A 24649-nucleotide genomic window follows, 5' to 3' on the forward strand; every position below is an offset into this window, starting at 1 on the left:
CCCTCTTGTTCATTTCTTTTCCTTTTTTTTTGAAAAGATTTTATTTATTTATTCATGAAATAGAGAGAGAGAGAGGCAGAGACACAGTCAGAGGGAGAAGCAGGCTCCTTGCAGGGGGCCTGATGCAGAACTCAATCCCTGGACTCGGGGATTACGCCCTGAGCCTAAGGCAGACGCTCAACTGCTGAGCCACCCTAGGCATCCCCTGTTCATTTCTTCTTAATCTGTAAATATCACAATATCACAGTTAATACTGGACCAAATAATTTTGACGAGAACCTAAAAATCAGAATACCGAAGATCTATTTATGAAAATATTGTTACATATAAATATTGAAAAATCATGGAAGACATAAAGGAAGTAATGTCCAGTATACCACTGATCCCAAACTAAAATTTTGGTATGTTATAATTGAAATCTTTTCAAGGATTTGAAAAGGCGAATATACTTTCATATGGAACATATGCAACATATTGAATGTTTTAAAAATGTTTGAGACATGTTAAAAGCGTGAAGACATTCTAAACAATATCCATTGCCTCTTTGTGATTGCCAAATTTATTCAATAGTTAGTCTTTAATATAGCATAATTTTACTGGCAATAAGGCCACAAGTGTTCTCCTGTCACCGATAATAAATTTGCCAACTCCTTCTCCTGTATCCTAGCCTACTCATCTCATCAGATGTGTTGTCTTAATCTATTTGTTCTGTAACAGATTTATATGTGTTCTTTCCTGTTCCCACTGCTGTCTGAGCTTACATTAAAGCTGTCACCTTCTAATTGTAAATTTTTTCATCCCCTTTAATCTGCATACTGGTCTCAGAATCTTCTTTGTGAAATATCACTTCCATCCTATCATTCTTCTCAGAAATATTGAATTACCTACTTGATACAAGATGAAAATCCATGAAAATGTTCCTCCCAAGCAAACCTCCTTTTGCTACAAGCTTCTCCTCTAGAAGGGACCACCTCAGACAGGCTTTGTTCCAGACTGAGTTCATGCTCCTTTTCCTGCATGGGACTTTCATCCTCTTCCTCCCTTCCTTGCCAGCACTTGCCCTCGTTCAGGGTCCACCTCACATCCCACTCTTCTCCACTGGATATTAGTGATACTTTTCTTGGTATCCTTGTGACACAGATTTATATATGGAACTTAATTGCTAACATTGCTAATAGATTTCCAAGATTTTCTTAGGCCTCTGTAACTCGTTTTCCCTAGCTACCTGGAAAACTTTACAGAGACTGGTAACATTTTGTATTTTCTTGGAATTCCTTATGCTCAACATTGTGTTACCCATTGTCTTTCTGCAAGCATTTTTTGATGAAATTATAAGGCAAATGTGCTCCCAGTGAGGTGATGAATGTGAATATGACAGAGTGGAAAGAAGTTATGAATATTTTAATATCCCTTTTAGGAATTTGCATGCTAAAATGCATATAAAAATATAAAACTGTCTAGGTATTGGAATCACTCTGTCACTTTCACATTAATCTATTTAATTTCCTTCATAGTATTAAGTATTATCAGAAAGAAATCTATTATCTGTCTATCTCTCTATTATGTTGCATTTTTGTCTATTTGATACATAGGCTAGGCTCCATAGCATACTTGTTTGTCCTCACAGCTGTGTCCTCAGCATCAGCATAGTACCTGGAACTTAATAAATATTAGTTGAATTAATTAATTAACCAAAAACATGGAATGTTAATATCCTAAGATGAAACCTACAGGTTATGTTACTCTCATTCACTGGGTTTTAAGTTAAGGGAATGACATTGAGCTAAACATTATATAACAAAATCTAAATACTTGTAAAAATAACAGTATTTTGTAAGATTCTACTCAATTAAAATTTTCTGATCTGGACTGCATCTGATAAGGAAGCTTCTCTGTAAATCTATCTGACATGTATTAACTCTGAGGTCACTATACTTACAAATTATTGAAAGAGTAAAATAGACCGTAGGAGGTTGAAAGACATTGTTTGATAAGAGAAACGATGTATTTTTTAGCTTACACTACAGTCAAGATTTGGTCTCAAGTAATGTTTGAGGGTGACCCTTATAAATCAGAGGTGCCCTTTTTCTGCTAAGGAAACAGATGTAAATATGTTGGGTGACTTTTTATTTTAATCAGCTCTCCTGTTTATCTTGAGAAAATGACTCTTTGGCGTGTAAATTTCAGAAAAAAAATATTCTATCTTTACCATTTCACCTACACTTATCCTACATCTTTGACACCCTTTCTTATTTCATCACCTCTGTTACCCTTGCACAACATACATGAATATATTCCACACGTTTAACGTGTCTACATGTCATATACATAAAAGTATTGTAATTCCAGATATTCCCATCAGTGGTGTATCTGTCCTTGACTGGTTTTTATTTAATGTCTTGAATTTAGATTTTTTTTCATATTTCATTTGGAAACTGACAAAGTTCAGAAAAAAGGAGTTAGTACTTGTGCTGCTCAAGTCATGTAACAGGTGATTCAAGCCTATTTATAAAACACCATCTGTTGTCTCATAGGACTTCTCAGATTTATCAACTGTGTTCAGTAGATTCCTTATAGCTTGTGAGTAGCTTTTCTTAAGGAAGCATGATGAGACTGATTTTATAAGAAGCTAACACCTGTAGATGGTAGAAGTTGAATTACTATTTGAAGAATTTGAGATCTAAATACATATAATGTAACACAGTATGTTGTTGACCAATGATGTTCTACTCGTTTCTCCTGTCAGGATTTGTATTGTTCTACATTATCACGATCCACATTGTTCCTTGCCTTTTTCTTTTCCTTTTCTTAATATTAGTGAATAAGATGAGGAGGAGGAGGATAGCAACAAAAATACCACTGATAACAGGATTACAGTTAACTTACTGAGGTTAATGTATAATAAATCATGTGTGGTTTAATTTAAATATTACGTATTTGACCCTCACAACATTCATGACTCAATTCAGGTCTCTGAGTGACTCCCTATATTTATTTTTTTCTGCTATTCCTCTTCTTTTTGTACTTCATCTCTCTTGCCAAATTGATCCATTCTTGATGTACCAATTTTTGTTTCTTTGCAGATATTTTTAAAAGATTTATTTATTTATTTGTTTATGATTGCAATAACTTTCTTTTTTTAATATTTTATTTATTTATTCATGAGAGACAGAGAGAGAGAGAGAGAGAGAGAGAGAGGCAGAGACACAGCAGGCTCCATGCATGGAGCCCGATGTGGGACTCGATCCTGGGACTCCAGAATCACACCCTAGACCGAAGGCAGGCGCTAAACTGCTGAGCCACCCAGGGATCCCAATAATTTTCTTTTTTAAAAAATATTTATTTAGGGTAGCCTTGGTGGCTTGGTGGTTGGGCGTCTGCCTTCAACTAAGGGCATGATCCTAGGGAGCCAGCTTCTCCTTCTGCCTGTGTCTCTGCCTCTCTTTCTGTCTCCCCTGAATAAATAAATAAAATATTTTAAAAATGTTTATTTAAATTAAATTTAATTGAACATACAATGTATTATTAATCATAGAGGTAGAATTTAGTGATTCATCATTTGCATACAGTGTTCAGTGCTCATTACTTCAAATGCCTTCCTTCATGCCCATCACTCAATTACTCTATGCCCCCAGCCAACCCCCTTCCACCAACCCTCAGTTTGTTTCCTGGAGTTGAGTCGCTTATGATTTGCCTCCCTCTCTGTTTTCATTTTATTTTATTTTTCCTTCCCCTTTGTTCATCTGTTTTGTTTCTTAAACCTCACATATGAGTGAGTGAAATCATGGTATTTGTCTTTCTGTGACTGACTTACTTTGCTATGCATAATATGCTCTAGTTCTATCCACATCATTGCAAATGGTAGGATTTTGGTGTTTTTGATGGCTGAGTAATTTTCCATTGTGTATATATATAACACATTTTCCTTATCTGTTCATGTGTTGATGGACATCTGGGATCTTACCATATTTGGGTATTGTGTACCTTATGGCTATAAACATTGGGGTGCACGTACCCCTTCCAATCACTATGTTTATATCATTTGGATAAATATCTAATGGTACAATTGCTGGGTCATAGGGTAGCTCTTTTTTTAGTTTTTTAAGGAACCTCCATACTGTTTTCCATAATGGTTACTCCAGATTGCATTCCCACCAACAGCGTTAAAAGAGTTCCCTTTTCTCTACATCCTCGCCAACAACTGTTGTTTCCTCTTTGAAGATAATTCTTAAATGGATATCTAAAATCTCAGACCTCTCTTTTGACTTCCATTTTGAATTTCCAAATGCCTGATCAGTGCCTCTGCCTGAAAATGCCCTACAGATTTCATTGTCTTCCTACCAATATTTACCTCATATTCTTGGTTAATATTCTCATTATCCTTTTAAGATATCCAGACTTACAACATTCTTTTTGTCTCTATTCTGTCTTTCACTTGCTGTCTACAAACAGGAGATAAATAATACTGATTTTTATACTGTTTTCCTTTTTATCTGTATCTACAGCATCCTTCAGATACATAAAATTCTTTTATATATCATTACTATTCAGCATGTTCTAAAGCCTACAAATAGCCCTACAAATTATTCCTACATGTTACTGCTGAATAATCTTTCTGAAATTATTGTAAAGATTCTTTTTATACTCTAACAATCTTCATTGCCTACACATTTTACAAAAAGAATTAGAGGGCACGCTTGCCATCTTGGCATTCACTGTCACCATAATTGCATGTCAACAAGTATTGGTTACATCCAGAAATCTCCTTCACAAATCATAAACTTAAATCAAGCTAGACAACTTTTCATTACTTTCTAATATGTACAGGTCCTTGCTCATGGCTCTTTTATCTCCCTGGAATATCCTATTCCTCCTTCCAGTCTTATTGACTGCCTTCCTGAATCGAACTTGTCCTTCATTCTGTTTAGATAACTTTTCCCAGTAGAAAATAATCTCTTCCATGAGTGAATGGAACATACTTGATTCAGCCTTTCTTTTCCAATGTAGATATTCAAGAAGTGTTTATTGAATTGAACACGCGTCATATAAATTCTAATCTTGGCCACTAAGTTATAATTTTATAGCTCTTAGTTCACATGAAGTGCTGTATTTGTTGGAATGATATTGATTCTGATTATGAGCATATTGGTTGAATATGCTTTTTCTATCGTTATCACTTTTGGCTAGGTAGTATGGTTCAAGCTGTTGTTCATAATACTCTTGTTTAAAAATTGAGAGGATATTTATGTTGCCCAATGAAGATTATGAATAGTAGATTCAACTAAAGGTATAATTTAAATTCCAGGGAACAGATAGTTATCTTCATTAAACTACAAATAATTTATCCTATTCCTTATCAAATATTACTCAGTTCAGTAAAACCTATTAATTCAATAATTTTGAGTTTGATAAAACATTTGGAGCACTTAGTATGTATATTATATTGCATGTCTGAGAGATAAATAAGACCCCCCACATGTATTTAAAATAGAACACCAGGAATTAACAAATAAAAATACTTTAATGGTAACTATAATGTTAGTCCAAATTAAATATTTGGGAAATAGCAGAGTTGTTATTTTGCATAAGCAAATTATATCTGAGTTGAATATTGAAGCATAAGTCTGAGTATAGGAAAGATATTACAAGTAAAGGGTAGAGTATTAGACCATTTTTCGAGGAATGATGTTGCATCACCCTTGGGAAAGTGTTTGTGGAGATTGGAATATCAGATACATGGGAGAAAATGATCAGAGGATACAGCTTAAAAGTAGTCTGGAATAGGTCACAGCGAGCCATTTAAGCAGAGATGACACAATCATATGTATAGCACTGCAAATCTTAGATTAGAGAAGCAGAACTGGCAGGGAGATTATTGAGGAACCATATCCAGTAATCCAGGAGAGAATATTGTGCTTGAAGTGGAGGAGGAAACAATAATGAAAGAAAGCAAGTGTGAGAAGGAAAAGAAAATCATACTTACTTGAATGTGGTTCTAAAGGACAGAGTAACTTAGGTGTTCATCTTGAATGCTGGGTGGCTGATAATGCTACTGATTTAATAAAGAAAGCAGGTGAAGGGGTTCCTGGGTGGTTAAGTGGCCAAGTCTTGATTTCAGCTGAGGCCATGATTTCAGGATCATAAGATGAAACCTGTCTTGGGCTTCATGCTGAACTTAAGTCTCTCTCTCCCTCTGTCTCCCCCCACATCCTCTCTCAAATACATACATACATACATACATACATACATAAGCAAGCAAGCAAATTTGGGAGAGAGAATAAGCATAATGAATTTGTCTTAAGTTTGTTAAATTCTTAAGCCTATATCTAGGCTCCTTGAAGTCAAAACACAATTATGCAACTTAATAATTTATACCTGAAAAATACAACGCAACCATCTATTACAGATCTTCATTCCTAAGATGGAAGTTTTTTGTTGGTTTTTTTAATGACTAGAAAAAGGAAGTGTAAAACATTCATGTTCAAGATGCTCATTGCTATGGGGCATTTTCATTTTTTTGTCCTAAATTATGTTTAATATAATGTGTCTTGAAAAGATAAAATGGATTGACTATAGCATTTTTTAAAAAGAGGTTAAAAGACTCAAATACAGAACCATTTTGTTCTGAAACTAGTGTTGTGGTTCTGACCCTTTTCTTGCTAAATTAAGTCCGTTTTATATCAATGAAGTCATATGGCTTGTTCAACTAAAGGCCACTTCGTCTTTGTTTTTTGCAACACAGTCTTTTCACCAGCAAATGAAGTAATTTTCCAAACCCATTGCAGCATACACAGCTACATTCTTTATAAATACTCTATTTTTAAATGTTAAATGAGGATTTACAGGAACTCATGCTCTAACAATATTTCAGTACTTGTTTTTTAATCTTACTTAAAAAGTAATGGACTTGTTTCTTTCTAAACAATTGGAGCCATGTCATTTTATCATTAACAAAGACATTATTTATTATCACTGCTCATTTTTTAATGTTTATGATCTAAAGAAAGTCTCTAAAATGTCCAAATAAAGTTAGCATGTAAGATAGCCAACTTTTAACTTCTTTTTATATTTTGTTAAATTTGAAAATATTTACTGATCATGTTATGTACACTTATGTGATCATGGTTTTTCTTTACTCTAGGCCATTGCTGTGTGAGAAATACACAAATTCATAACACATTTCGTTCTCTATACTCTCTCTATTCCTCACTGAAAAATCATATATCAGTTTTTCAAAAGAAGAACAGGATGGAGATAAGTCATATCTAACTTCAAATATCAAAACCTTTTTGTTGTTATTCGGTTAGAATTATGGTGGGCACAAGGACAAATTCGACTATAACTTATGTGAGATTTATATAAAAACCTCATTAATTCATTAACACAGGATTTAGATGGTTTCATTTTCAGTGAGTATCACTTTAAATTCACTGCAAATATATTTGATTCTGATGCCTGAATCCGTGTGTGCTCTTAGTTGAAAAATAATGGCAGGATTCATATTATGTAGTACCGACAGAGAGACTATATTCACTGTAATAAAAAGGCACTCCTTGTTCACAATATCAAATCAGTTCTATATATTTAATATCAAAACATTTAGCATGTGATGTCCTTCTATTTGTGAAGGTGTATTTGCATTGTTTCTCACTTGATGTGTTAGTTTCATGTGATTAATTCTTCAGACGAGCGCTTTTAGGAATATTAGGTTTTGTCTGTGGCCATGGGCCTTTGATACCATCCTCCCAGCCAGTCAGTTCTAGCTTTGTCTCCTTGTCCAGTTGGATTGGCCAGTGGACCTCTCCCAACCTCAACATGCACAAGATTGGATGAATAGTATTTGTCTTAATAATCTAGACCCAACCTCTGACCTGAGCTCACTTTACTTCAACCTGGATTTTATTCCCTCACTCCAGTTTGTGTAAACCTGGGTCTCTAATGTTTAATCTCTTTGCTAATCTTCTAATAAATTCCAGAGATCTTGTTCTTGGCACTAGATCTTACCTTTTGTGGATTCTTGTATTCTTTTTATCATTTACTTTTGTCATTTGATCTTTTATTATAGATACCCCTTTGTGTCACTATTTCTCAATTCACTCAGGCTGTGCTTTGTTTTTTATAATCCAGTATTGGCTTTCAACCAACCCCAGTGTGACCTGTATTGTCATAGTCTACATGGTAGTTACAAACTAATCATGTACCAGGTTTTATCATTTTCTTTCCCTCTGTAATCCCTGGATTCTTAGAACAAACATTTTTGAATAGGTTTCTTGAACTTGAGAGATAGGATTGATAACTGACAAATTATTAAAACATGATACTTCTATGTGGGATTTCCTTTCATATTTTAGATTCTGTATCTTGGAAGGAAACCTGGGCCCTGGCCCTTGCTTGATGCTGACAGCATAGCGCTACCTGTAGGAAAAGATGTATTTTGCATGTCCTATCTAGGATAATTGGAGGAAATATAGATGAACACATTGAAGTCAGGTAAGATTTATTTCCTATAAAGACAGGGCAATCTTGTTTTTGTTAAATCCCTGGAATTTTGCTCCATGGCATGCATAGAGGTGCAATATGTTTTGTTTGAAATCAGTAATGGTGTGCTGATAAAATCTTCCCCTTCTTCTTTCTCAGTTGTGAACAGCCAGGTGTGTATTTATTTAACTTCATGTAGGCCTAGGCTAGAACAAAAAAAAATATGTATTTGCTAGCAAATTATTTGTGATTGCAAACCTGAAAGAAATAACTATTAAGGAGAAGTGGACATAGAGACAATAATGAGAGCTAAAATACTTGGCGAAATAATTCCAAATAGGCTACTGGTAACAATGAGCCTGTCTGTGAAATTTGGGGCAAGTTATTTTACCTCTCTTTGCTTCAGTTTCTCTCCTTATTTGTGGAATGAAGACAATAACAGTACTTCAGAGATTCTTGTGAGGCTTAGATGACAAATGTATATAAAGTGCTTGGGGCACTTCTCAGTATTTGAATTCTTTGATCTGTGTCGCACATTACATTCTGTGGACTTTAGGTTAAAATTTGATTCAAATATATATCATTTTGTCTTAAAGGACAAAAATGGCAGTTGAGGTTATATATAGGGAAGTTGAAATTGGACAGTGAACCCTTTTGCTAGTTTCTGAGGGTAGTTGGGTTTATGAGCTAACTGATCACATAATAAATTGAAGTGTTCACTTTGTCACTTAGGTTTTTTATTAGAGTTAGATTTTTAGCTCACCTTTATAAATATGTAGTAAGAAATCTTAATAAATCACTTTTAGAATTTAGAGTGATAGTCTTTGAATATTCCAGACCAAAAAATAATATACATATAGGGAAAAAATATTCAGCTGATTTTCTAGTCTTTTGGAGTTTTTGGCCACAGGTGTGTTTAATCTGTATAGACTTTATTAAGAATAATGGAGTATGGATGGATATGTTGCTCTACTTTCCCTAAAATGAAACAGAAAGAAGAGCTTTGAAAGTTTTTAGAATGATACCATTTTTGAGCTTTTTGTTTTCTCTATACTGGTCTTCCATTTGACTTTTCTCATATCAGTACAATTTCAGTGCCTTTAAACAAAATATTTAATCATATGATATTTTTGGACATTCATGTACATTGCTTTCTAATATCTACAAGATTGTCATGTACAGATGTATAGGTTGTTTACTGTACAAATCAGGAGGCAATGAAGCCTGAAACCCAGACTCTGCCTTCACTTCCCAAGATCATGAACTCTAATATGAAGATGAGTGTGCATGGATAAGGATTCCGTTTTGAATACAGTTGCATAAAGTTGTCATATGGGCTAATAGCAGCCCTAAGTATCTGGATCTGACATTCATCTAATGTCAAAGTGACAATAAGCATTAGATAATATCATTGAATTCTCTCTCAGAGATGTGTTATGTCCTAGAGTTATTCAATGGTAGTTATGATTATTCTACAGAGATACTTTTACTGCCCACTCTCATACTCCTCTCACATTCCTCTTTTAATTATTCAGAACAAACTCTTCCTAGACATTTCATTATTCTCTTTTTATTAGACAAATAAAGGTGGACTGTGCAATTTTAATTAAGACTACAATTCACTCTTGTAACTTAAACCTAGAGTTGAAGGTTAATGTCAACTTATTTCTCTATATTACTTTAGATTATTAAGGTATTCTTACAAATAATGCTAAGGGTCCTGGTAGAGTGTTAAGAGGAAAAGTCAGATTATAAGGGTTTACTGAGTGATGTATTTGCGAGAAAATGGAAATCATATATGATTACTTTATATATGAGAGTTAAAGGGAATTTAAAATACGAAAAAAAAATGAAGGGATGACTTTGTTTTTAAGTTCAAAGTTTCTGAGAGGCATAGAATCCTATAGCTTCCTTTACCCTTATTGTGAATATATTGATATTCCAGCCTTTTTATATACTCCTGTTGGAGTTCTTATTCAGGCTCACCAGTTAGTAGTTATATATGTACTTTGTGCCTTGGTTTCCCAAAATTAAAACAAAGGTGGTAGGTGTGGGTTCTACTTACATTTTTGTGAGGTTTGAATATCATAAAGCACATAAATAAGAACAGTGCTGGTCAAATGTGAATTACTGTTTTTTTTAAAGATTTTATTTATTTATTTAAGAGAGAGGCAGAGATAACAACAGAGATAGCATGAGCAGAGAGGAGCAGAGAGGAGAGGGAGAAGCAGATGATCTGCTGAGGAGGGAGTCCAAAGCAGAGCTCCATCCCAGGGCCCTGAGATCATGACCTGAGCCGAAGGAGATGCTTAACTGACTCAGGCGCTCCTTATTTTTGTTCTTTTAATTATTTATAATAGCTTCTTTCATAAGCTATTTAGTCTTTCATCCCTAAATTCGAGTCAGTGCTTATTTTGATATTTTTTTTCATTTCTCTAAGTATATGATATGTACATTTTTTTTTCTATTTTAGTGTTATAGTCAATTTAATATTAATTTGGGAGCTTTGAGAGTTTAAAAAAAAAATGGAATAAGGTAGCGGCCCCTGGGTGGCTCAGCGGTTTAGCACCTGTCTTTGTCCGAGGGTGATCCTGGAGTCCCAGGATCGAGTTCTGCATCGGGCTCCCTGCATGGAGGCTGCCTCTCCCTCTGCTTGTGTCTCTGCCTGTCTCTCTCTGTGTCTCTCATGAATAAATAAATAAAATCTTAAAAAAGAAGGAAATGGATTAATGTGTGAAAAGAAACTGCCCCAAAAATTCATTCCTTCAAAGGAAGATTTTGCATTATCGTTACCTGACCTCACCATCACTGGTTAGTAATTCTACCACTGTGGGATTATTTTTGGTCTTATATTTTTAGATATATTTTGTAAAGCTATATCAAAATTAATATTTTTAAAGATGTGGTGAAAGATATGATTTAAATTAACCTAATAAGAAGTTACCTAAAATTACATTATAACCTATTAAAAACATGAATTATTTCAGATTAGTAGAATATCACATTGCTTTTTCTAACAGACATGTCTAGAAAAACACTATTGTGTTCTTTCCCTCATACGACTTTAAATTTCCTATTACAGTTATTAAATATATTGGAGAAACCTAGATAGCCATGGACTAGTATTAGTTGTATTCAGTGAAGATGTTGAATATTATCATTTTAGTTTTGGTCGGCTCTTCTAGAGTCTTCATTTAGTCAGCTGAAAATTAGGTAATTTCCCCAAAAAATTAAGTAAGGAAATTACATGGTACATGGTCCTGTTCTCTAGATGATGGTAATTTGCAATAAAAATGTTATATTTACATTTTTAGTTAAAGTCAAGTTAGAGAATGTTACAAACAACGGAGTGTTATGAAAAATGAACAAACAAGACAAACAAACAGAATGCGTAGTCCAGACTGGGTGTCTAAGAAGTTTTGTGATTTGGGGAAAGTCATAATGACTTTATTGGGTCTAGTTATTCTTCGAACAGATGGAATTTTCTAGTTGTTGACATTTATATGTAATGCAATTATGTATATATTTCAGTTTAAGATACTATGTTAATGATTTCTATTTTCCCTTACTGTTTTTTATTCTCTCAGCTTGTTTTAAGTGCAGTTGTTTATTATTGAAATCTAGGTTTAATAAAGTGATCTGGTGGGAAAAAATTGATATCAACTTACATATACGTGCTTGTGGAGTTGCACAATTATAATAGTGTTGAAGTTTGACAAGTTTATTAAAAATCTAATCTGGAAGTGTAAATAGTTGAAAAGAAATTTAGTGATTGGTGAGTGAGCACTTAATGTTTGCTGCCTTTTGCATTCATTATCTAATTTAATAGTTTAAGTCATTTTAAAGGAGTAAGTTTGGTACACGAATAGTCAAAAAATCATTAGAATTGATTGGATAGGTCAGAAGCAGAGCCTAGAAGATTTTTATATGACCTGAACGTATGATAAAATAGATGACTCAAATATATAAAAAGGTGATTGAAGTATTTAAGAACTCTTCCTCTCAGGAATTGTGAGATATTTGTGTAAACATGTATTGACCATCTTTCATGCTATATGACTAACAAAGTATAGGTGGTTTAAATATATACGCATAAAACATATAATATTTTCATTTAAACATGGGCCAAATGCTGCTTACTTTTGAATGGTGAAGGATTTTATAAGCTTACACATAATGAAAAATACCCCCAAGGATGTACAAGCACTGTGTTGAATGTCAATAAATTCAACAATTTCCAGATTGATGATAGACCAGCCCAGGTACTAACAAGGTAAATAAAAAATTTTATTTTCCTAATAGATTAAAACAAATAATAGAAAAAAATTCAGAGTAGTGTGCATACATGGTGGAGAGATGAGCAGTATTTTCGAGTATAAATGGACAGTGAAACTTTGAGCTCAAGTTCCTCACCAAAGGATATAGAGGTGCAGAAAACCACATCTGAGTGAGTGAGGCTTATATTGTGTCTTCTGGAAGCCCAAATGTAATCTTCAGACTCTCTTTTTCTGTATGTATACATAATATATGTATTTTGGAGTAGCTCAACACATAGCTTAACCTGGACACATTCTGGACACCACATCAACTAGTTAGCAACCCTCCTTAATCTTTCCTTATCTCAGTGAAACAAGACTAGGGCTCAGTTTCCCAGAAGTTATCAGGAAGTTATGGTAGTAGCAGGCACACCACCTCAAGACCTACAATAAGCTAAGGTTAGTATATACTGAGCTCTGATTTTATATCACTTTATTTTCAAAGGCCTTGCATTCTACCTACACCAAAGAAGTCACTAGTAGTAGTGGATTTTCTATACGTTGTCCAGATCTCCCTTTCTAGTACTTGTGACTCCATTTGCCTGGAGTGTGGCTGCTTTAGGCTTATAACTGAATCTCTCTGCAGGGATTAATCATATTCTCAATCCCATTATTCAGAAAGTTTATGCTTTATGTCCCTTGGATTGATTCCTGGTGGTAGCTATTGACTTGCATTTTCTCATATTGTTATTTATATAACTTTTAGACAGTTGGATATTAGCCTGTTGAGTCACAGAATTATTATTTTAGTTTGTAATGGATGCCACATTGATGGAAATTAAAAAAAAAATTGCTGAAATCCACAGATTAAATATGTTGCTTTCTTCTTAGAGTTTATCACAGGAGAAAATTAAGTTGATTTTGACGTATTTATACTTTACAAAGCCATGTTGGTTCTACATAGTACCTCATGCTTGTGCAGATAATTGAAAATTGATTTGAACTCACAGGTATACATCAATCTGTAATTTATAATTATTGTCCATTTCTTATATAAAGACATAGTTTTACATCTACCATACTCATTGAGGGACTTTTGTTAGCCTCCACTAAATGCTTCATTTTATTTAAAAAACATTATAATAAGTAGTAGCACTAGGAATAATATCTAAAAACTGCATAAGTACCTACACACATAAACTATATACACATGTATGGTATATAAACAAGTAAAGATAGATATGTTTGTGTAGATATTTATACATATATCAAAATATATGTGTATCTACATTTGTTTTTACTATAGTTACTTTCAAATTGCTGTCTTTGTTCATTTATTAACTGTAATTGAATTAGCATGGATAATCCAGATAGCCCGTATTTCAAAATTGCACAAATTGTTTGGTATCTGCATTTATATTTTATTCGTTTTAGGCTCTATGAACTTTCATTTGGTAAGAGTGCTTTCTATTTCCCATGTGGTAGATGGAAATAAGTAGTATCACCGTTCAAACTAACAAAAGTGGGCAGCCCGGATGGCTCAGCAGTTTAGTGTCACCTTTAGCGCAGGGCATGATCCTGGAGTCTCAGGATCGAGTCCCATGTCAGGCTCCCTGCATAGGCCCTGCTTCTCCCTCGCCTGTGTCTCTGCCTCCCCCTCCCCCCATTCTCTCTCTCTCTCTCTCTCTTTCTGTGTGTCTCCCATTGAATACATAAAAATCTTAAAAAAAAAATACCTAACATAAGTGTGATTTCAAACCAGACTTACATCTTCCTTATTCCTAGCTATTTCGCTAAGTTGGAAATATAGACAAAATTTAAAAACTATGTGATTTATATAAGTGAAGATTATTTTATGTTAACAGAGGTTTAAGGGGTCACTTAAAAGTAAAAACTTGAAGAGTAAGGTTAACAACTAAAAATACTTTCAATAGTATCACTTTATTTTATTATTTTTAAAGATTTTATTTATTTACTTGAGAGATTGAGAGAGAATGCAAGCATTCGTTTATCATTTGTTGGATTTTTTTGGCTTCTAAGACTAAATAAATACAAAGGCTAATTTCTCTAAATGATCATATATTCTAATTTCTAGAATGATAATTCTAATAAAATTGCAAAATTTAAAAAGTGCATTTTTAAATTTGTAATCTAAAACATGAATAAACTGACCTGTTTGAGGGTCATATTTAGGTAGTTTTATTCCAAGTAGCCTCTCCATGTTTACCCAATTGCTGTTCTGAATGGCAGCCTCTTGTGCTAGTTCTGTGGGCAGAGAGGCAACTCTTGGTGGCTTTTGCCTTTATAATTCTTTGCTATTGTTCATAGCTTCACCTAAAAACAAAAGAATACATTTTATACTGTGTTTTTTTCCTGAGCTTTCCATTATCTTTAATATTATATATATAATACCACGTTAGCCAGTATTTTGATTGGGATTACAAAGTTGTTAATGGTCGCAGTTTTTAGTAGAATATTTTCGTCAACAATTCTGTGATTTGGCATTAATAAAGAATTCTTGAGAAAGTTACTTCTGGGATTTAAAAATGCTCTTAAAATGATAATAGCTTTCTCTTTGCAATTTATAGATCATCTTAGAAAAGCAGCTGATATGTAGACTTTAAAACATTTTGAAGCCTGTAGTAGTGAAAAATCCATTATTGCAGTATTTTTTTCTGGCAAAGAAAGTACTTGGGCATGAAAAGACCTCAAAACCCATGTCTAGACATATCAATTTTAAATAGCAAATTGCTGTGAAGAACAATTAAAATAAGATATTCCTGCAAAAGAGATGAATATGCAAGACAACGTAGTTTAAACTCACATACAATTTGTAAGAAACATTAATAATGGAGAAGTAAAATGTAGTGCTGTAAGAGAGGATGTATGTGCACCAGATTTCAAATCCTGGTTCTGCCAGCTATTTTTTTTAAATTTTTATTTATTTATGATAGTCACACACACATACACAGAGAGAGAGAGAGAGAGAGAGAGAGAGAGAGGCAGAGACATACTGCCAGCTATTTGTTGAGTGGCCTTGGGCAAGTTACTTATATTCTCTATTCCTCAGTTTACTTATATATAGAGATTAGGAATACTATTAGTTCTCACTTTGTAAGGTTGTTGTGAATATTAAATGAGTCAACATGTATGTCAAGAGCTCAGCAAGGGTCTGCCAGGAAGGGACATGTCAGCTGCCATCATTGCCTTATCCCTGAATTATAATAGTTCCTGCAGCTCTGAATCCCCTGAGGTTTTAATTAAGCAACTGCTATTACTAATGTTCACCTGTTCTTAGCAGCCTTGGATGAGAAGCTAAGAAGACCTGTACTTCTACTTTCTGACTACCGGTTTCAATGAAGAGAGAGAGAGAGAGAGAGAGAGAGAGAGAGAGAGAAGATATCTTTAGCAAAATAAAGGACAAAATAAGTCCTTTGTCCTTACTTCCTTTTTGCTTGAGTTGTTTTTCATTCCTACCTTTTTTTTAGTATAATATTCAGATAACTTATAACATGACACAAATACTTTGCATTTTAAATATATTTCAAAATAAAGATTTATTTTTAAAACAATGAGGATGTATGCAAATAGGATGAGTTGTTTTTGGCGAAAAGTATGATATATTAATATAGTGTACTGGAGTGTGAAGAGCATGATTTATAACCCTAGCTAGTTAATATGAATAAATCAAACATTACAACAGTTAGTTCATTCAGAGATTTAGAATACCTTATTTTGCATACAGTCAGAATGAATTTGGCTGAACAAGTAGTAGCTTTTTGCTTCTGTGCAAATATTTGTGTTTGTGTACACATATACATATATGTAAATAGTCTTTAACTTTTGTGTATGTAGACTCATACACTTTTTTTTTTAAATCAAAAAAACTAGACAATCATACAGGTATATGATAGGAAAGAATGGAAAATATTTTACTCTGAAAATGAGAAGAGTATCTGTCTTTGGAATTTCTTTGGTTTAGAACTCACATTACCAGGATGCATGAATGCCTTTCACATTAGAAACTTCACATTATTACCTTTCTTGGTAATAGTTGAATTATAAATTATATTATAAATTAAAGATAAGAAATTTCATTATGTGGCTAATCATATATTTACCTGTTACAGCGAAAGCAAAGAACAATTAAAAATCCCCAAACAACAAAACTCAAAAAAAAAAAAACATTTTGTAATTTTTTTAAGATTTAATTTTAAGTGATCTCTACATCCAATATGGGGCTTGAACTCACAGCACCAAGATCAAGAGATATACACTCTACTGACTGAGCCTGCCAACCTTATAATTTTAAACTGTTTTCAGTGTACCTACATATAGTAAAGAAATAGTGGTGGCATGAGACAAGACAGTTTTTAGATTTGAAACACTTCAAAGAGATTATTATCTAATTAATGATTTCTCTTGAAGCAGAAAGGCTGGAGGAATAGAGAAAGCAGTGGGAAAAGCAACTAAGTACTATTATTACAAGTGAAAATGGAAATAATAATTTTGGAATATTTCCATAATTGAAAATGTTTTCTTATGACAAGGTTTATGGATTAGGAAACTTATAACTAGAAAGACGTACAGTTTGTGAGAGCTTAGCTGTATCTTGAGGCTGGATGCTGAAGGTACAAAATTCTAAATATTTAATCCATTTATTCACCAAAGTTTTTGAGCATTGAGCCATGTGCCAGGTCCTGAAATTGTAGATGTGAAAAAAAAAATAGACAACATTATTCTCTTGGAATTTATATTTGATTGGTGTGATGTGGACAATTAAATATTTATAAGTATAGTAAATCACATCATTATATATTAATAATAGTCTACAGCTTTTCTACTCTACTTTGCTCTACCCTATCCATCCCATCCTATCCCATTCCATCCCGTCTCATCATCCTATCCCATGCCATTTTACTGTATTCTATTCCATTCTACTTCATTTTGTTCTTTACTTGAATATGAATTTTACAAAAATCCAGATAATACCCTACTCTACTTGAAGAAATACATTCTTTTGTATCATTGAGATATTTGAACTCAAAAAAACCTGTTACTTCAAAATTAGATATAAAGCACTTTTGATCTATAGCAATGTGGAGATAATTGAGTGATTTGTTCCACAACAGTAACAACAAAAAACCATTTTCATAGATGCTAGGATTTATATATTTTATTCACTGATCTCTACCAAATTGTCTAAAATTCTTCATATTATTAGTAATAAGCCAGATATTTGAATGTAATATTGTAAAACAATCATGACAGATATTCAATGACTGAGTTACTTAAACAGGCTTTAGTCCATAATCTACTCTGTCTTGCCTATGTAATTTAGACGGGTCAGATGTAAAGTGAAACACAGCCTCTGGAATCTTGGGAACATGTAAGGACAAACAAAATGATGCGTGGTTCAGATAAAACTATGTAGGGATGACTTTGGTTTTTAGAAGAGTTAAAGTTTTGAAATGAGGTGTATGAGGTAGGTCTGGAAATATGCATAAGAAGTTATTAGAAGAAGATGGAAATGGCTTTCCATTTATTGGTTAAAATTTAGTGAGACAAATTTTATTATATATGGTATAATTTAGGGAGTTCTATAACTCAATTTATCTTCTAAAGTTTTGTGATGTTTTCCTACCAATAAATATCATTTACTATTTTGATATGCTTTTTTGTCTTTTGAATAAGTATGTATCTATGATTTTCTTTCTGATTATAGTGTCTGTGGACCAGAATACATGTGCAGTTTGTTTCTTTTACTTAAATTAATATATCATGAGATCTTCTTCCTACTCTTAAGTATTTTTAGAATATGATTCAGTGTCTGTATCCATTGTTTAAAAACAAACAAGCACAAACAATGCTCTTTTATTAAATCATGGTTTGAAAATATAAAATTTTCCAACTTAATATTTTTTCCAGATATAAAATACAATTATTTCGCTTAAAAAGTTAATTCATAGAGTTGTATGTAGTTATTCTCAAATATTTAGGGGTTGTCACTTGGTAGTTACTGTGCTTAAGTTGGAAGATAATGGGAAAACATGAAGTAATAAAACTGATTTTTGAAAATCACTTATCATCTCTGACATCAAGAAAAAAGATGAGAAATTTTTAAAATTCAGATAATTCTATCCATTACTTCTTTTCTGTGAATACAATTTTGATAGCAAAATTTTCAGTTAAAATCATGTAACAGTCATGTTCTGCAGTAGCTTAGTTTGAAAACTGCTGTTAAAATGCAAATTACATACTGTTGAATAATGGGAATTTAATCAAATTAATGGGGTTTTAATTTACATTTTTAATCCCTTCTGACTTGTTTCTTGTTCTTTGTGACTGATCAGATTCAGTATATTATTCTAGAATGAGTCCTGAACTGGCAATTAAGATTCAATGTGTTCCCTTTTAAGGTCTGCTACTATATGCGTGAATTTTAGGAGAGTCATTTAACATTTCTTACTTTACTGACATAAAATGATTATATTGGACAAGGTTGGAGTTTCTTGGCTACTCGTGAAGGTCTTGAGTTTCTGTATAAAATCATGTGTATGTAGGGGCGCCGGGGTGGCTCAGTCAGTTAAGCATCTACCTTCAGCTCGATCATGATCTTGGGGTCCTGGGCTCTGTGCTCAGCAGGGAGTCTGCTTCTCCCTGTCCCTCTGCCTTTCCACCCTACTCGTGCTCTTTCTCCCTCTTTCCCAAACAAATAAATAAATAATTATTAAAAACTCATGTGTATATATACACAATGTATATGTGTGTACGTATGTGTGTGTATGTGTGCATGTAGTTTTTTTCCTGGAGTTTCCAATCTCCAAAAATAAATGAACAACCACTGATTTTTAAGGTCTCTTGCAAATATAGAATTGTCTTTTTGAAAGTGTTCAAATATAATGAAGTGCTTTTTTTGTCACAAATTTGTCAAGAGGCTTTGTCAATGAGTTAATATGTTTGTAGACAGTAATTATCTAAAAATAGAGTGCATGTGATAGTCTTGTTTTTGTCATAATAAGGTACTTTGCACTACAGTTTTGGATCACTTCTGTGTGATTTGCATCTGCTTCTTCGGAAGTGAAAATAACTAACTAGATATGTCCATAGATACATATTTTTAATTCATAAAAATATGATGAAACAATTATTAAATATCTTTAATTTAATTATAATAGTCCAGCTATTCCTTACTTATCCTGAGCTAAAGGAATTACTTTACTTGGTAGTCAAGGAGATTTACTGACAGAGTAATAAGTAAAACTTTTATTAATAATTTTTTTAATGAGTGAAGTCTTCAGTAAGATCAGTGCTTAACTTTCTTTACAACACAGATGTTCCTGGGAAGGATAACAATGTGAGCCCTACAGTACTTTGTGTTTTATGTAAAGGAGCTTATCACACTGATCCTGAGAAGGGGCAATAAGAAAGAGTAAGACTTTGAATAAAGGCAGCTTCTGAAAGGAAAAGAAATGTTAGCCTGGAGACAGTAGCTCCAAAATAGAGGAAATTGTGAGAGAACTTGCCTCTTCCATGCTTTGGGCTTGTGTAGCATTTTTCACTGAATCAGTAGAAAAACATTATATATAATTAGCAAGGGATATGATGACTGATATGGGGTCCTTTGATAGACTATTCCATAAATGTCACTTAACAGAAAGAAGTAATAGAGCTGAATATCTTAGAGAAAAAACAAAACAAAACAGAAGATAATGTCGAGAGTTCGGTTTTAGATCTGGCTGAGTATATGGGGCCAGCCAACCTCGCCAGGAAGCCTCAGTGTTACCCAGAAGAAACGACCATGGTTCAGGGAGTATAATGATTGTAGAGTACCTGATTCTTGTACCAAAGCTGAATAGCACAATCCTACACCAAAGGGATAAAAAAATTAATCACTCTTGGGCCTAATCGGATCTGTTTAAATGGCCTACTGCTCAGATGCTTGCTTTTTCCCTCTTCTAGGGTGTCCAGGAGGGAAAATAAAACACACACTCACACACACACACACACACACACGCCTAAGTTATTTATTTATTTATTTTTAGATTTTAGCTTTTATTTATTTATTCATGAAAGACACACAAAGAGAGGCAGAGACATAAGCAGGCTCCCTGCAGGGAGCCTGGTGCAGGACTCAATCCTAGGACCCCGGGATCACACCCTGAGCCAAAGGCAGATGCTCAACTGAGCCATCCAGGTGCCCGACACCTCAGTTATTATAGAGCTCATAGTCTTACAAAGGTGACACAGTTTAAGAGTAAAGTGAATGGAGAAAGGACATGACAGAGGAGCGTTATTGGCCCTCTTGGCTCCTAGGTATTGTTGAAGGGGAGGAGAAAAGAGAGTGTGAAGTTACCTGCAATATTCAGGACACACTCATACTGAAAAAATATATGTTGTTCATCTGAAATTCCCACTTCACTAGCATCCAGCATGTTTTACTTTATTTTTTTTTTTTTTTTTATTTTTTTTTATTTTTTTATTTTTTTTATTTTTTTGCATGTTTTACTTTAATCCAACAAATCCTAATTTAGGAGCACAGCATTCAAAAACTTCACTTAAAAAAAAAGAAAAAATATGTAGGAATATACTAAATGTAACACGTACAGTGCTTTACCTTAAGACTTCCAGTTTATTGTGGGAGTAGGTGTCAGCTTGTGAATTATTGTGAGGAAGGAGGGGGTATGAGGGTTATCTAAAATTTGATGGAAAGTTCTAGCACCTGTTGTAGATGGTCATCATTTATACACAGTAAACTGAAGTCACTATTAGACATTGGAAGATGTGTTTGTGCATTTGTGTATCCCTCTGGAGTTTGGGTCAGTTGAGTACAGTTATTTTCCTAAAGGGCAAAGGGATTGTCTGTTTTAATTACCTCAAATTTTGAAGCATGAAGCAGTCTTGGACAATACATAAAAGAAAGGGCATGGCTGTCTTCCAATAAAGCTTTATTTACAAAAACAGGCCACCTGCTGGTTTTGCATAGGTTTACAGACCCATGGCTTAATGTTTCTTGCCTACAAAATCTCATATAAACAAATGCAGAAGTTGCATCATACTCAGATAGTTTCCCAAGACATCAATTGTATTGGAACAATTGTATGTCTTCAAAACAAGTTTTATAGTTCATTCTTAAGTTTGGCATGTTAGGATAAAGAGTGAGTGGACATACAGCAAAAGGGCAAAATTGAAATGAATCATTAAGGGCTGTGCTGGGAATATGAGCAAAACTGTTAGTCGGAAGAAGCTCATTTAGATTCACTTTTCTGCCTAGACATTTTCACATTTTTGTTTCTTAAATTTAACCTTTGCTTTACAGTCTTCAGCTATATGATCCTTTAAAATATCCATTTATTTCAGGAATCTCTGTAGTGCTTTTTGCATTTAATTTAGACTTTTAGAAAACTTCATGTTACCTGAAGTTCTAAATCAGAGCATTTTAAATATATTTCTATTATTTTCAGGTAACATCTAACTGATAATATAATTCCTAAAGATGTATATTATGTAATACACATTTTAATATTTGAATCAGCAATATGCATTGCATGTAACTGATATGGAAGGTATTCTTTTTTGATTAATTGATTTAAAGTTGCTTTATATTTTAGATAGGTCATCTATTACTTAAACATCTTCTAGAAAACTTTAATGTTTGAAGCACATACATACTTTACTACCTTATCTAATGTTGACAGCTGGTTTATATTTTTGGCATATATAATTAGTGAATTCTTCAGAAAGTATAGTAGGCATATGAGTCTACAAAGCATTGTAACCACTCCTGATAGCTTAAGTTGAACCAAAAGGCTCTGGGTAACCTTTAGAAATGCCCTTTATAAATTGTGATCAACTGATTTGGAAAAATACATTGAAATAAATTTTAAAATATTTGGATTATTTTAGAAGACACATGTAGATATTACAAAATCTTATTAATGCCACCTTTTAAAGCATTTTTATATCAATGAAATGTCGATTAAAAGCGCATATATTTATAAGCATATACCTATACAAATATTAAAATACAGGAATTTGGCAAGATTTCAGATATATTTAATTTAATAGTAATATTTGTCCGATTTAAAGTTAGTATATAACTTTGTCTAGAGGATCATGGGAAGGATTTTATGAAATAATTTTGAGTTCTTGAGTAGTCTAATTACAGTGTACAAATAGCCGTATTTTTGTCATAAATTGATTACTCAGCTCTAACACAATACATAGAGTTAGGGTAAATATAATTGAAATACAATTGCAAAGACATACAGTTGTCCATTTTATAAATAACCTATTGTGTTTTATTAAAAGAAAAGTAAATATTATGTTTTCAACCGGAATTTCCTTTTTTTCTCTTTTTCTTTTTAGTAAGCTCTAGGCGCAGTGTAGGGCTTGAACTTATAATTGTAAGAGCTGTATACTCTACCAGCTGAGCCAGCCAGGCATCTCTCTATTTATATTTCTTAAAATTCTTAAATTAAAGTTTCAAAATCTAATAATTATTTGAATATGAATTATTTCTAAGTGCCAAATGATTTTTTTCCAGATTTGTTTTTTCTGTCGGTAAGTTTGTCCAACATGATTGTGGAATATAACTCTGTACCTTGTTTCAGTTTCTTGGGCTGGCTCCAGAATGTTAAAATAATAATATATGTGAATTTTCCATATGATACATGCCTTTGTTATATAATCAAAGTATAATAAAATATGCAAAGTCATTCTTAATGAGAAAACTTAAAGGATTTTAAAATTGATAGTAACAGGGCAGCCCGGGTGGCTCAGCGGTTTAGCGCCGCTTTAAGCCCAGGGCCTCATCCTGGAGTCCTGGGATCGAGTCCCATGTTGGGCTCCCTGCATGGGGCCTGCTTCTCCCTCTGCCTGTGTCTCTGACTCTCTCTCTCTCTGTGTCTCTCATGAATAAATAAATAATATCTTAAAAAAATAAAGCCTTTAAAAAAATAAAATAAAATTGATAGTAACATTTAAAATAATTTCTATTAGCTGATTCATTTTAATCTTATGTCTAAAGTATCTCATACGTTAACCAGTACTAGAAAACAAAGCTTTGGGGAAACCTGTCATCTCTAAAATGAATATAAAATGTATCTCAATTTACTGTATTTTTTTATTTGAAAGATAGTTTTTAAAAATCCCTAAACGCCTTATATCATTGGTATTTCATATAAGTACCAAGAATAAAAGGTCTACTGGATAAATTTACATTGTAGAAGTTATAGTTGGTTTAGTTTGGTGGAACAGGGGGGATACATAAATCAGATTATGCATGAGTGCATTTTATATTATATTATCCATGTTATTAAATTGCCAAAGAGTGGGCATAGTACTACTTAGAGAATTAAATATCCTCAAGAGACTATAAGTTTCATAAGGTTTGTTTTGTTCTTTGCTCTGTCCTAGATTTAGAATGTCTTGTACAAAATAGACATTGAATAGGTATTTGTTGAAAGAATGAAGCCTTCCTGTGTTTATTAAACCAATAACAGTTTGATTAAACCAATAATAGTTTGGAAAATTTATGATTTAAACATTAAGAAAATATATTTTAAATCAAAGGATTCCAGCTTGAGTGTGCGCTTTGGTGATTTTAGGCAAGCTCCTTGTGTTTTTTTTGATCCTTGGTGTTCACTTTAATAAAATATGGGTGCCAACATTTAAATTGCAAAAGTATTGTAATGACTGAAAAAAAATAGTGTTTCAGGAACTTATTAACGCAGTGAATAAAAAATAGAAACCACATATTTTTAAAGTAACTTTTAAAACGATACATACGAATTGATTTATTCATCAACCTTATGATAATTACCTGATCTACCAAGCTTTGGTTTAGGTCCTGGGGATGCAGAAATGAATAAGATACAGTGTGCAGGGGTTCAATGTCAAGGAAAAGGAAGAGT

At 33.1% G+C, this 24649-nt stretch overlaps 1 protein-coding gene across 26 annotated transcripts in view; it reads left to right on the plus strand.

The window, feature by feature from the left end:
• The window catches only part of ADGRL3 (adhesion G protein-coupled receptor L3), an 802670-nt gene that overhangs the window by 232977 nt on the left and 545044 nt on the right, over positions 1-24649 (plus strand). The window contains exon 3 of one of the 26 annotated variants that reach the window (XM_041725369.1): positions 8352-8490. The exons of the other annotated variants lie outside the window; for them this stretch is intronic. The gene's annotated coding sequence lies outside the window, so the exon portion shown is untranslated. The remainder of the gene's footprint in view (positions 1-8351; positions 8491-24649) is intronic. 26 annotated transcript variants of the gene reach the window in all.

Source organism: Vulpes lagopus, chromosome 12 (assembly GCF_018345385.1).
Source record: "Vulpes lagopus strain Blue_001 chromosome 12, ASM1834538v1, whole genome shotgun sequence".
Classification (NCBI taxonomy): Eukaryota; Metazoa; Chordata; class Mammalia; order Carnivora; family Canidae; genus Vulpes; species Vulpes lagopus.